At 46.6% G+C, this 14,995-nt stretch overlaps 1 protein-coding gene across 1 annotated transcript in view; it reads right to left on the bottom strand.

The window, feature by feature from the left end:
- GNA12 (G protein subunit alpha 12) overlaps positions 1-14,995 on the bottom strand; it is a 424,323-nt gene that overhangs the window by 64,291 nt on the left and 345,037 nt on the right. The gene's annotated exons all lie outside the window — the stretch shown is intronic.

Here is a 14,995-nt window from a genome sequence, read left to right as displayed (position 1 = left end):
TAAATGATTGTAATTCGATTGTCTGTTCTCTCGAGTCTCCTCATGTTGCAGGCCCATTGCAATTAAACCAAACAGTAATATAAATCATTTTTACAAAAATTATAGAATGTTTCCGTATTACAAACACATGGCCGACCCATAGGGACAATAAAAAAAAAGGCACGCAGACAAGATGCCCTTACACTAACTGGAGCTAACTAGAAATGTGTGCTCGCTCAAAGTGAAGGTCAGCTGCTTTGATGTTTTGCTCGGGTGGCGGAACGGCCCACGACCCAATATAAGGTTCTATTGTGATTTGACCTTGACAGGCCGGGACCATCCTGAAAGACTAAGAAAAGATAATGAATAAAATTTCAGAAACGAAACGATGAGCCACGTTCATTAGAAGAAGTAACGTCGGCAAAGAAGGAGTGGTGTTTCGGGTCTGCCCTACACAGAGACACAATGGAAAATGCAAATATAATGTAAGTAACTTTTGATGAGTTTATACCGCAATTTCATTACTATACAGTGGCTTTAAAGACGGGTTCAGTTGTACTTGTTCGTTCTATGTGGCATAGTGTTTTCTACCGCGCACTATCTGGAGGAGAAACATCTGCTTTTACTGAAGCACCTCAAAACCTTCCTCTTTGCTTCTGCTTTCTCTCTCCCTCTCCCCTGCTACAACTGGTCCACTGTCTGCGACCTCGGTCCTGGGCCCTTCCACTCTCCACCTGCACTGCCTCCCTGTCAACCCCTGCACTGGGGGACTGTCTCAGTATCCTACAGCCCCCCCTTCCCAGCACTTGTTCTGCACTTACCTTGCACTTGCCACCAGCTGGCCCTATTTATTTATTATTTTATGCTACTTACCTTGTACTCCACTCCCCCCCCCTCCATGCCTCGCCACGCCTTTAAACACTTGTGTACACCCAGTAGCGCTGTCCTCGCTATGAAATGAATAATTTTAATAAGGATCTGATGGTGAGACTAATTTCATTTTTTATGTTTTTAGGTACATCATTCACTACTGTCTGTGTCACGAGTACCAGACACCGGCGGACGGCTTCTACAGCCGCCAGTTGCTTCTCCGCGTGAACAACGTTACCACCCTGACCATTTTATGGGACGATCGCCAAGTACAAGTATGCCCTTACGCGGTACTAACGGTTAGATGCAACATACCTACCGTTGTGGTGGCCTAGTGCCTCGTTGTTGGAACAGCCATGCGATTATCAGTGCGACAGAAGAGCTTATTTTTATCGTAAACCAACACCCTGTGTACTGCACACGAACATCGCTTCCCTCAAGACGAACTAATTTGGATCGAGAGCAAAGAAAAATGCAAATCGCTGAATATTCTCTAAACATTTGATGTCCAATAAACGTACTTTGCCAAATGTACAATCTTGCCGTTTGCTTTTAAACCACGGTTTCACATTCCGAATTGTGGTGCTGTATTGTGAGATGCTCTAAGACCCTGTGTACAGCAAAGGACCATCGCGTTCCTCAATACGAACTTTTTGGAACATGAGCAAATAAAAATGCAAATCGCTGAATATTCTCTAAACATTTGATGTCAAATAAATGTACTTTACCACATTTACAATCTTGCGGTTTGATTTCAAAGTACAGTTTCATATTCCGAATTGTGGTGCGCTGTATTGTGAGCTGATCTGTGTTGATTTCCGGGGTCTGTGTGGAGTCGCGTAGAAGACGCCTGGGCGCGTTTGCCTACGCAGCTCAGTCACGTCACGGATAGAGGCGGGGAATATGAATGTTTTGATAAAGTCTGTTTCAGGGGCGGGGGATTTGATTTAGTGCCGCAAAGGCAGGTGAGCCAGGTCGATGCGGCGGAATGATAGGATTATCACAAAATGGAGGCTGATTTCGAGTGCGATAATGGGCGAAAAGTCGGGTAAGGTCCATAGGAAAGTTTCCTACGATCTACCGATTTATGCTTACAAACACATGGCCGACCCGTAGGGACAATAAAAAAAAAGTCCCGGAACTATCCTTTAAGCACCACAAAGGGCACCCATTTGCAGACTTATTACAAAGCAGGTGAAGTGCAAGACGGTATGTAAAAACTGCACAACTTCGCAGGGGAGGCAGGAGGGTAAGTAATTACATCTTGAACATTGGATCTTTCGTACATTAATCTGCTTTGAAAATAATGCAAAGTGGTACACACCAAGGGATAGGCAGGCGAGGCTGATCACACATTATTGGAAGTGGTGTTAAAGGACTGCTTGTTCGTACAGAGTTTCTGCTCCTGAATCCACACCAATGCAACAATGCTTCTTCAATGTGAAGGCATGCAGGGTTCAGGGTAATGCCGGGCAGAACCCCCTTGTCCCCCCCACAGAATGCTGTGGTTGCAGCCCTACACCATGTGGAATAAGCAATTATCTACCTATAGGAATCTCCAACTCATTCCATAATTTCGTGTATGTGAATTCGATTTGGGGGTTGTTTTACTGCGACTGAAAAGTTTGCGACGGAAATGACTGCATGAGAAATGTACGTAATACAAAATAGTTTGTACATTTCCCATTCGGTCATCCACTCTAAAACAACCCCAAATCTATGGAAACCCTAACCCCCGACCACGCCCCACCCACCCCCCTACTTACCTTTCCTTCCGACGGGCTATGGGCCTCATTACACGGTAGGCGGTATGGATTTAACGTTACCGGTAATGGAATACCGGCAACGTTAAATCCCCATGCGAATTTCGACCCGGCTCACCGCTATTAGCGGCACCGCTAAGTACGGTGCCACTAATAGCGGGCAGTCGCGTGCGCGCGACCCACCATCCCGTAAATTTCGCCATGCCGCTATTAGCACAGCATCACAAGGCGAGCGGACATGCAAATAGCGGCATGGTAAAGCCCCCAAAACCCCTTACTGCCATGGCGCAAATACCGGCATCGCGAACCACACGTTGAGAGAACTGAGCAGTGTTCCCACCTGCCACAGGAGGACACAATCAGCACAGGTGGAGGCAATGGAGACAGTGGCAGCTGAAAAGGAGCACACCACACCAAGATGGTTCCAATACTAGCAGCATTACATGGGCTTGAGGACATGATTGCAGTGCAGCTGCAACAACAACAGGCAGCCCAAAGGAGACGCAGGGGGGCGGAGGAGGAGGGCAAGACAGGCACAGCAAGCACCACCACGGCACCTAATCATACCACAGAGGCACCCACCAATCCCCAGGATCAGAGCCAGTCCATTTAACCTAACCCCTGAGCAGATACACACCCTGTACCGTCTGGACCGGGATACCATCACCAGCATCGTGGACATGATACATGATATTGTGAGCCTCATAGACATCAGAACTTCCATCCCCCCCTCTACTCAAGGCGGTGACTATGCTCCACTTCCTGGCCACAGGCACCTACCAGCATACAGTGGGCCAGATGCATGGCATCTCCCAACCAGTATTTTCACGCACGCTGAATCAGGTACTCGATGCCCTCCTGAAGCATGCACCTGAACACATACATGCCACGGACTGTCCAGGAGATTGTAAACACCAAAGTTGGCTTCTATTCACTGGCAGGCATCCCAAGTTGGATTGGGGCCATCGACTGTACACATGTGGAATTGGTGGTCCCACATCGCAATGAAGTGGTCTACCGAAACAGGAAGCAATTCCACTCCATCAATGTCCAAATGGTATGTGATGCCAACAAGATAATCACACATTGCTGTGCCCGATTTCCCGGATCAACCCATGATTCCATGGTCCTGCGGAACTCAACTATCCCACGCTACATGGAGCGACAACCGCACAACGTTCGTGGCTACTTGGTGAGTAGCAGGGCAAGCACATGGCAGTGTGTTTGGGGGGGGGGGGGAGAGATGCATGCTCCAACTGGGTGTGATGGGGGGGAGAGACATGCTCCAACTGGGTGTGATGGGGGGGAAGAGACATGCTCCGACTGGGTGTAGCTTGTCTGTCTGCAAAATGCACATACAGATGTACGCCAATGTCCATCTGGGAAGGCCGCAACGTACTTAAGTTTAACTGACATGCAAGTATGAGCCACACAACACAGATGACATTTCAGGTCTAGTAACATCAAACACCCATCCACATACACATTGCACAACATTCCACGCCACAAAATACACAGATTTCAAACGTGCCATCCGGAATCAGTCCAGCACAACATCTATAATGCAATGTGCCCTATGATGCATGCGAAGGGATGAACCCTAACCATAGACCTAGCATTTCACCACACACCTTTACCATCACTGAAGTGATGCCTCACTGCATGGCAACATCTATGTTGGAACGGCAGTACAACAGCAGTGAGGAACCAAATCTGCCGGGGCCCAGGGACACCTACGACCTCGCCTCACCCAGGACATGTCAATTACTGTTGAAGGCATCAATGGGGCATGTCTACTTGCAGGGTCGAGCTCACACTTGCACATTGCTGTCACACAGACTATCTGCATGTATGCTGTTGACTGTGTACTTGAATCACAATGCAATGTCAATTTGTGTGATATGAACAGGCCGCTCTTGAGGTGAACAGTAACAGGACCCCATTCGTTCCCCCACACAGGTGATGCAGGTTATCCCCTGAAGAGCTGGCTCCTCACACCTGTACGGAACCCACAGAACAGGCACGAAGAGGAATACAATCGAGCACATACCCGTACCCGCATCGTGATCGAGCAGACTTTTGGCCTTTTGAAGTCACGGTTTAGGTGCATTAGCAGGTCTGGTGGCGCTCTCCTGTATGGCCATGAGAAGGTGGCCAAGATCACCATGGCATGTGTCATGCTGCACAATATGTGTATCAGACGGAATGTGCCACTGCCCCCCGACGTTGAAATAGAAGCACCTGATGAGGATGATGATGGTGATGAGGACGGAGGTGAAGGGGGTGCAGGTCTTGCAAGAGGTGATGGGCAGGAGGGACGTGCTGTGAGACAGCATCTGATCAACCAGATATTCTGAGGAACATGTTTTGGTACTGTCACATGGATATGTGTAGTAATGCACTGGTGTATGTTTAGAGGCACGCAATGGACCCTGTCGCCAATAAAGTACCCATACACAATGAAGATGTCCAAGCCTGTGTTTTGATCAGACACCAGTGTATTAAGTAACAGAAAGATGAAAAAGTGCATGTCCCCAAACATCCCACCACCCTGCCACCCACCCCCCACAACAGACCCATAACACCCTTCCACCCCCCACAACAGACCCATAACACCCGTAATTTGAGATTTTTACCGCACAACGTGTAATGAGGCCCTATGTCCCTGCAACGCTGGTGCCCCTTCACTTGCGTGTTTGGGAACGAGCGCCGGAGGGTCCTTTTCCTTCATGTCAGCTGCGGCCGTGTCCCCCACAACCTCCGCTCACTACACCCCTGCAGCCTTTTTTTTTCTTTTGGGTCGGGTCAGCTGCAGGGGTGTCCTCCACCACCCCCGCTCAGAGTGAGTGGGGTGTTGGAGGACACCACTGCAGCCTTTTTGTCTTCTTTTTTTGGTTTGGGACAGCTACAGGGGCATCTCCCGCAACTGCCGCTCACATAGTGAGCGGGGTGTTGCGGGGTACACCAATGCAGCCTATTCTTTTTTTTTTTAAACTAATGACCTACACCACTGAAGAGATACTACAAAAGTCCTATGAACATTTAGTCAGTAGAACATTTAGTAGTATCTATTTTAGGTAATTTTTTAGGTGGTGTAGGTCATTTGGATTCAGTCATTTTGACGGAATCTGTGAATTCAACATAAGATCCACTGCTGTGAAATTCCCTCCACTTTCGTTGGGGGTGCGAGTGGTAGTGTGCCGAAGGGGTGTAACCTAGCATCTGGGCTGGATTGCACCATTTGGTTTGGGACCAAGCACGATTTGCAAAGGTCTGACCCCCTTCTGTAATGGCACAGCAGACTGAAAAATGATGGTACGGCGGGCTGCCCAGAGCAACTAAAGGGTTAATATTAATTAATAGATTTCCAGACATCAACCTTCGTTTTTACTTACAAATGTACACTATATTTAAGTACATTACACATATAAGAGTACTCGCCTGTAATCACCGAGACACAGAATTGTCATATTTTGTAGCAAAGCAAATGGCCCAAAATAAAGTGAATTTTAAAAGGCCATCATGCAAGAGCAAGAGAGGAACTCGTTACCAAGTAGGTCATTTGTGTGGGAATTCAAGCCTCTTGCTCACTGTTAAGAAAAAGGGTGCCATTTAAATACAAACACTGCACACAAACTGATGCACCCAATAACATTGTAAATATGGTGAAAGTTACTTTTGGATTGCCAGCCCAGGACTTTACATGTAAAGCCAAGGATACATAATACATATTTTCATTCAACTATTGTGTGACAATTCAAACGGACAAGGCTGAGACCCAAACAAGAGTAATGCTACATCTAAAAGATAGACCCACATCTTTTGGATGTATTCACTTTCCCCTAGCAATTCAGCAGGCTCAGGATGTTGGTGGAAGAATCGGATACAGAAAAGTCTGGGATATTGTCAAGTGAAACGTTCTTGCATTCTCTATATACTTAGGATAGCAAATTCTATTCTATATGCCATGTATAGAAGAAAGTGCATCTGCAGTTTAAATGTGATTTCCATCTAAGGAGTATCTTTATCATGCATTGTTTTTAGTACAAAACGAAATTGTAAAACAATGCAAGCCTAATGCAGCATTATGTGAAACATCACTGCACGTACAATTCCAGTGAAAAGATTTGCATAGGTTCTACTTTAATCAAAAGGATCTGAAATGTGAAATGAAACCTTATTTAAACTTGTATTTCTACTTTGCAATGTACTTTGGGAGGGGAGCTAGAAATTGTCGAAATGGGGAAATGAAACCTTCCCCCGGTCACTTGTCCGGACTAACGCACAAAGGGTTTCTGTGGTCGAGTTTGGGCCAGTTCTGAGGATTACATCTATAATGGCCATGCCAAAGATTACACTAACGGATACAAGCCCTCAGCTTCAAAAGCCTTTCCATCATTGGTCAAAGTCCAGGGTATCATAAAAACTCAATTTTCCCAGGCTAAGGGAAGGTCACTGAACTATGCATAGCAAACAGACATCTGCTCTGAACACAGTTAAAGGGAAGGTTATGGAATTTATGTCCAGCAAAAAGTGCCTAATCGGGATACACATAGATGGTATACAAAAGGGATTATTCAGGTGATGCACGCTCACTGCCACTTGTACAAAAACGTCTGCAACTTAACACTTTAAAACTGGATTCATTTTTATGAAGAAATCTCACATTAAATGTGTAATCACTAAATTGATCACTGTGTTGCGATGGAAGTTCTAATTAGCACGATAATTTGAAAGTTTGTAGCTAAAAGCACTATCAGAATACAATTTCAAATATATAACTTGTCACATTAAATGGGCAAGTGCGCCAAATCTCATCGTAGTACAGTCATTTAAAGTCTCTAAATATGTGCAAGTATAAAAACGAAATTTCCTTTTCTGCAAGAGTTGTTTTGCCTCCCACCCACCCTTGCTCATCACAGGACTGAGCACCACACCTCTGTCACAAGGCAGAGGTGGGGTGAGAAATCACAAAATTGCATTCACATGGGACAGAGAGAATGATGGAATAGTGGGTGAAGATTAAGAAGTGGAACAAACTTGAGATTGGAGAGCAGAGTTTGAAGGACTGCTCCCAGGCACATTGTTCCATTGAGGGAAAGACGAGCATATTTTGAAAGTTGGGTTCCAGATAAGCCACCTGAAGAGAGGGTTTTCTAAAAAGCAATGATTTTACGCTGAGTTCCCTTGCTGGCTCGCCAAAATCAGAAGCCACATTCCGAAGGTAAATGAAAACCCCAATCAACCCCAAATTGTCTAGATAGATTGACCAGGTTAACATCTTGGATGAACAAGGAAAGGGATCTGTGGGGAATGCACAGGTGCTCATTTCTCAGTGCCAAGTGTTCCCCATATACATTGAATACAAAGCGAGATGTCGGTCTTTAAAGCCTAATCTACTTTGATTTGAGAAACACAATTTCAAACTGACAGCATTTCAGTGCCACTTCAATATGGAAATGCCTTTGTAAAATTAAATACCATTTCAAATAGAATTATTGACTTAAGCCGGTCCAGAGTCATTTTGGGTCATGATCATTTTCCAGACGATCATTGCCTAGGGTGATATTGCACAGTTATGTAAGTTCTATGTGATAGTTTCGCTTTTTGTAGCCGATTTATGGTGGCCTACAAAAAGTGAAAACCCCCAGTGCCTCACTGCGCCCCCACCTGCAACCTCCTCCACTCTCCGCCAAGAGGATGTGTTCAAAAATGGGGGTGTTTCACCCCCTGAACTAGGCCCTCAGCACCCCCGACCCCTCCACAGACCCCGAATATTAATAAAAACACACACACACTTACCCGGCCGCTTCGGGGTCCTGACATGCCTGTCGGCCCTTGTGCGCACTCTTGCAGGGGCTGACAGTTCGATTTAGAAAGACCGCTCTGTTTGGTCACAGAGCGGTCTTTCTAAATCTTTTTTTTTTTATTCAGTTTTTTCTAAAAAGGTCCATTGAATGAATACCACTATTTAACCTGGTGAAGCTGTAGATCAGATGTTGGTGCAACAAGGAGTATACAAAATGTATTTGATTTATTAAGAATTGTGTGAAGTGCACCCCTGCAGTCACCTAATCGTTCAATAAACAGGCAGACATGTGTAATGCAAAAGGGAATGGGGTTTCTTTCAACACTGTACATGTAACAGGAGAATAGTAGATCTTCAGCCCAAACATACATGCAGGCTGCATTGAAACTGTGCAGATATACATATATTTAAAGTTGAACAAGCAAGCAGTTTAAAACCATATCAGAGGGTGCAAAATGTGCACTTGCCGCTAGCTAGTGATAATTGACCCTTGGCGAGTAACAAATGGTGTGATATTTGTATGTATAAAATTGGGGTGGCAAGTGCCTTTATGGCTGGCTAGTAATTTGCTGCTTGACATTTGTTCACCCGGCAAACATGCAAATTTAAATCTGCAAACTTAGTTGTATTCCAAATCACTCTTGCTCGCTCTATCTCACACACACACGCACACACACTGCAAATCACACACTTACGTATAGTAGAAGTCACATGTATGATTTGTGAAAGCTGTACCCATGTCGTGAGGATACAATATGTATGTGGGTTCAGAGCACGGTAGGTAAATCAGCGCAATTTCCAATTTAAATCTGCTGTAGGAAAAGTAAGCTGGCCATTCTCTACAGTTAAGTGGCCTATACTTAGTAAGTACATTTCACTAGCTCACATCTGCACATGGGAGTTGGTTGACAGTACATGCATACAATATACATTGCCAAATAATTGTCCCCAATATCATTTCTCTGGATACTGGAGATACAGGTTTTAAACACACTTGCCTTATCTTGAACTGATACCACTGAGTTAAAGTAAGTTGTCTAGAGAAGCCAATGCAGGTAAGAAATGTTTAGAATGTCTAGTACCTTTTTAAGATACAATAGATTTATGAGAAGGCTGTTTGAAGTAAGAATGAATGCTGGTATGGACCAAGAGAGATTTTTGGAGGAGGCAATTTGGTTCCTGATTATTAGTTTTCCTACACCTTTGTGTTACTCTCCGTGGTGTTAAGCTGGAGACCCACTTGGTTGAAATTACATTATTCTGTTACATACATTTCGATTTTTGAGTACCACAATGTCAGTTCCTTGCCCAGAATTGTGGGGTGGGGTCGTATTAAGGAGGATGTTAGATTCGCATGCGATGCCAGCACGAGCCTAGAACTCAAAAGAATGTATATATTTCTACACGCTAGAATGTTAGTATGGTTACCAATTAATCTGAGTAAAATGTCGTGTAACTATCAAAGTCCCTTGACATCATTTGTACATAAAGGACATAAGGGACCCCATTTACATGTACTAAACCTGCATGATTTCTATAACAATACTTGTGGAGACGATACTTTTTAGAACAATACGTTTTGTCCCGGAAACAAAAAAATGTTATTATCTTCTTTATCATATTCACCCCCACATTAATTTGTGTTGTCACAGATTTCAATGTAAACTTGTCTGTTGCTTATAAAGGGTTTCCAAATGTATATGCTCCCCAGACAAATTATTTTCAAAATAGAGGCACTCGTGTTTAAATAGAGTAGATCTAAAAGGATTTACTATTTGTTGGACACCTACTTTCAAATGGGAATGAACACAACACTACATACAGATGACCTTTCTTTCAAATTGGCCCCTGCCAGCACATTAATGTTGTGTTTGTAAGGTGGTGTGATGTTGGCTTGATCAGTTGCTAGTGCAAAGTTTTAATAATAATTAGTAGTTACTGATCGTGCAACTAGCTTTGGGAAGCAAAAGAGCGCTTTACATGCCATAGGAGGGGGTGACACTGAGGGAATCGGAGATACAAGGGAGGGGGAGCTAACAAGGGAGTGGGAGCTAACAGTGGACGGTGGGCAATTTTGGCAGCAAAGGGGGTGCGCAGTGGGAAGCAGATCACCCAGTCTCAGGTTAGGGGGGGGAATGTAGAGGATGTGCAAACCCAGGTGTTGGGGAGGAGCTCTGCCTTAAACCAGAGTTTTGAGCTCCTTCCTGAAATGTAGAAGCGAAGGGATTAATCTGGTGTTGGCAGCATAGAAAGAGAAGGCCTGTCTTCTGGTCCTTTCCTTCCTGCAGGGCTGTCAGTTTAAGTCTGCACATGTCCTTACTTCGGGTGGAGTGTAGGTCACTGGAGATGCCGAGTTGCTCAGTGAGGCAGCTTGAGAACTTCAGGGCAACAGCCTTATAAATGATGCAGCAGGATTTTAATGTGCTTGCAGCAGGAGCCACTGTAGTTCGATGAGGCTCCAAAAGTGTGTTTCCTACTGATGGAGGCTGTGCCAGGTGACTAATCTGCGGGCTCTGATTTTCTACCTTGGCATAAGCTATAGCATTGCAAATCATATCCTAAAAAAGGCATAACAATGTATGGCTAAGCATATTTGTGCCTGACAAGCATTAAAAACACCATTAAAAAGGCATAAAAAGGCACATCACAACAAAGCCTTTCCCTCACACTGGCCTCTTCAGATACCTCAAATGATTACTTTATCACTTTGATGCCGTTAAACCTTTAAATGGATACATTGTATGCAGCGTGCAACACAGATCTCAGAATGGTAGGTTAGGAGAGGTCCCATCAGTGGACTCCACTCATCACCCTAAGTGCAGTGCAAGTGGTACTGGAAGAAACTAACTTTCTGGTTCAGAGACATTGCTTTTTTGGATCTAAATACCATGGGCCCTTTTATAGTAACCTCAATGAGGCAGGAGCCAGAATCCCTGGTTGTGTCTCCCAGGTGCCTAAACTAGGCCTCAAACCCCTCTCACCGGGCACAAAGCCACAGACGGAAAAGGACCATTATGCTACATCTTGTGTGGAGGTAACTACATAATAACCAGAACGTTGCTGAAAGCAAGTAAGACGTTGTTTACTCAGAGGCTGATGAGCACAGGAGCAGGAAATTAAAACTATGAAGTAAGGATTCCCCAAAGCGTCCCATGATGCAGGATGCAACCTTTACCCTAACGATGAAATAGCATCTGGTGTCATCTGACCCCCCTACTACATCCCATTGTCTCACACCCACATAACTCCCACCCCATTCTCTTGTAATCACTTTTCCTGATTCCTAATCCCACTGCATTGTTCTCTTCATCATTTCCAGGTCCATGGCCCATAGAAGAACAAGTTACTTTCTTACCTGGTAACGTTCTTTCGATGGGATGGTCCAACGACATATTCCATATCTATGACATGTAATCACCACAGCTGTGCTGCTTCGGAAACTTTTTTCGGTGTCTGCGTCCTGCGTCGATGACGTCGATGCGCCGTCATCAAGGACCTCCTCCGACGTCCAACGTCATCCGATGTGATAAGTAGGACGCACGACACCTGTAGCCTCAGTTGTAGTTTTTTCCCCCAGAACGTGTGACATTAGTCAACTGCCAGTCAGACACCAAGCCTTGCGGAACGTAAGCTGCAATCGCAAAAGAAATTCTGCAGCGGGGAAGGCAGGGAGGGAGCGATATGGAATACATCGTCGGACCATCCCATCGAAAGAACGTTACCAGGTAAGAAAGTAACTTGTTCTTCGAGGGGATTGGGTCCTCCGACGTATTCCATATCTATGACAGACTCCCAAAGCAGTACCAGAGCATGGAGGAGGGAAAGAATTTAGAATCAAAATTTAGAATTGCCAATCAAATAGCAGAGCAAAGGACCGCCTTGCCAAAGGCCAGATCCTGTCCTCGGATGGAATCGAGGGAATAGTGACGTACAAATGTATGTACTGAAGCCCAGGTGGCTGCATCACAGATGTTGCGAATAGGAACACCCCTCTGCAGGGCAGTAGATGCAGCCATACCCCTGGTAGAACGGGCCCGCAAGCCAGCCGGATGGTCCTTACCCGTCAAGCGGTAACACTCCGAGATGGCCAAAATATTCCAGGGAGACAAAGTCTGTTTCGTCACAGCTTGTCCCAAACGCTTTCCAGCGTAACCAATAAAGAGTTGATTGTCCACTCTGACCCAGGACATGCGTGAAACATAAAAGCTTAAAGCTCTCCTAGGATCAAGCCTATGGAGCCTCTCCTCTTCCTTACCAGGATGCGGAGGAGGATAGAATGCTGGAAGAACAACCTTCTGGGCCAAATGAAATTCCGTCACTACCTTCGGAAGAAAAGAAGGATGAACTCTAAGGACAACCCAGTCCTTGTGAAATACAGTGAAGGGAGGCTTAACTGAAAGTGCCTGTAACTCACTCACTCTGCGAGCGGAAGTAACCGCAACTAAAAACACAGTTTTCAGAGTTAACAGCCTCAAAGGGCAAGAATGTAAAGGCTCAAAAGGAGCACCCATAAGAAACTTAAGAACAAGGTTTAAATCCCAACCAGGCACCAGGAAAGGTGACGGAGGGAACACATTAGTGAGCCCTTTCAGAAACTGTGAAATTAAAGGGATTTTAAAGTAGGAACACTCTTCAGACGAGCGCTTAAAGATGGACAGCGCCGCCAGGTAACCTTTAATGGTACCCACTTGCAAGCCCCTGTGGGCCAAAGAAAGTAAAAAGGACCGAACCATGGGGATGTCACATGCGAAAGGATCCACATTCTGAACTCTGCACCAGTCGCAGAACGTACGCCAACAGCAACGGTACAGAGACTTTGTTGCTGGCCTTTGGGCCGAGAGCAACACCTCCATCACGTCTTCAGGGAGGTCCCAATCCTTATACCTCAACCTTTCAGAAGCCAAGCGTGAAGGTTGAGGGATCTGACCTCTGGATGGAGAACCTGACCCCCCCTCCCGTGAGAGCAGATCGTCTCGGTAGGGAAGACGACGTGGAGGGCAGATGGAAAAGTCGAGAAGGTCCAGGTACCACGTCCTCCGAGCCCACACTGGAGCAATGAGGATCATCCGGGAACCGAACTTCCGTAACCTCCGCAGCACTTGCGGGATGACGGGGACTGGAGGAAACGCGTACAGCAGCGGGAATGACCACTCCACCACAAACGTGTCTCCTAAGGCTCCTTTTGGAGGAAATTCCCACGAGCAGAACCTCTCGCACTTCTGGTTGACACTGGAGGCGAAGAGATCCACTTGAGGGGTCCCCCAAAGGGCGAAGATCTCCAGGAGAATCTCCTGAGCCAACTCCCACTCATGAGAGATCGTGCTCTGCCTGCTCAGAGCGTCCACCGTCACGTTTTCTTCTCCGGCCAGATGAACTGCCGAGATCGAAACTTCCTGCTGGATGGCCCAGAACTCGAGCTGCATCGCCTCCCTGCACAGAGGAAGTGACCCTGCCCCCCCCCCTTTTTGTTGAGGTAGTGCATGGCCACTGTGTTGTCCGTCAGGATCAGGACATACTTTCCTCGCACAGTCGGCAGAAAAGCCTTCAGGGCTAACCTGACGGCCCACAGCTCCAACAGATTGATATGGAGACTGGACTCCGACGGAGACCAACGACCGTAGACTGTCAGCCCGTTGGCATGAGCTCCCCATCCCCTGAGGGATGCATCCGTCACGAATGTCACCTCCGGCCAAGGAAGCCAAAATGGAGCCCCCTTCATCAAGTTGCCTTCGATGGCCCACCGCAGAAGGTCCCGGGCGACCGAGGGCGGCACCTGGACCGGGTCCGACATCCTGCCGGAGGACTGCGACCATTGCATCTTGAGTGCCCACTGCAAAGATCTCATCCGCAGGCGAGCCTCTAGCACCAGAAGAATGCAGGATGCCATGAGGCTGAGCAACCTCAAGAACTCGAACGCTGGGAGTGTCTGGGCATGCTGAAACTTGTGCACCATCTGCTGAATGTGAAGAGCCCTCACCTGGGGAGGAAAACACTGCCCCAGGGAAGTGTCGAGCACTGCTCCGATGTACTGGAGCCGCTGTGTTGGCGTCAAATGGGACTTTTTTAAATTGAGGGAGAAGCCCAGCCTGTGAAAGGAGTGGCAGGTGACGGACAGATGATCCAGGACTTGCTCGGGAGAGCTCCCCCTGATCAACCAATCGTCCAGGTAGGGGTAGAATCCCCCTTGCCAGAGATGCGCTGCCACCACCACCATGAGCTTGGTGAAAACCCTCGGGGCGGAAGTCAATCCGAACGGCAGGACCCGAAACTGAAAGTGCGAGTCGCCAACCGCGAACCTCAGGTACTTCTTGTGCTTGGGATGGATCGGCACATGGAAGTAAGCATCCTTGAGGTCGAGACACACCAACCAGTCCTGAAGCTGAAGGGCCTGGAGGACTTGAGAGAGAGTAACCATCTTGAACTTGTCCTTCCTTAGGAGTTTGTTCAAACCGCGCAAGTCCATGATGGGTCTCAATCACCTGTCTTTCTTCGAAATAAAAAAATAAGGGGAATACCATCCCTTGTTCCTCTCCGCTACAGGCACCAGTTCTATGGCGTCTTTCTCCAGCAGGGC

The sequence above is a fragment of the Ambystoma mexicanum genome, chromosome 2q (genome assembly GCF_040938575.1).
Source record: "Ambystoma mexicanum isolate Mex_15411 chromosome 2q, UKY_AmexF1_1, whole genome shotgun sequence".
Lineage (NCBI taxonomy): Eukaryota > Metazoa > Chordata > Amphibia > Caudata > Ambystomatidae > Ambystoma > Ambystoma mexicanum.
This window is presented reverse-complemented; position numbering and strand designations above follow the sequence as displayed.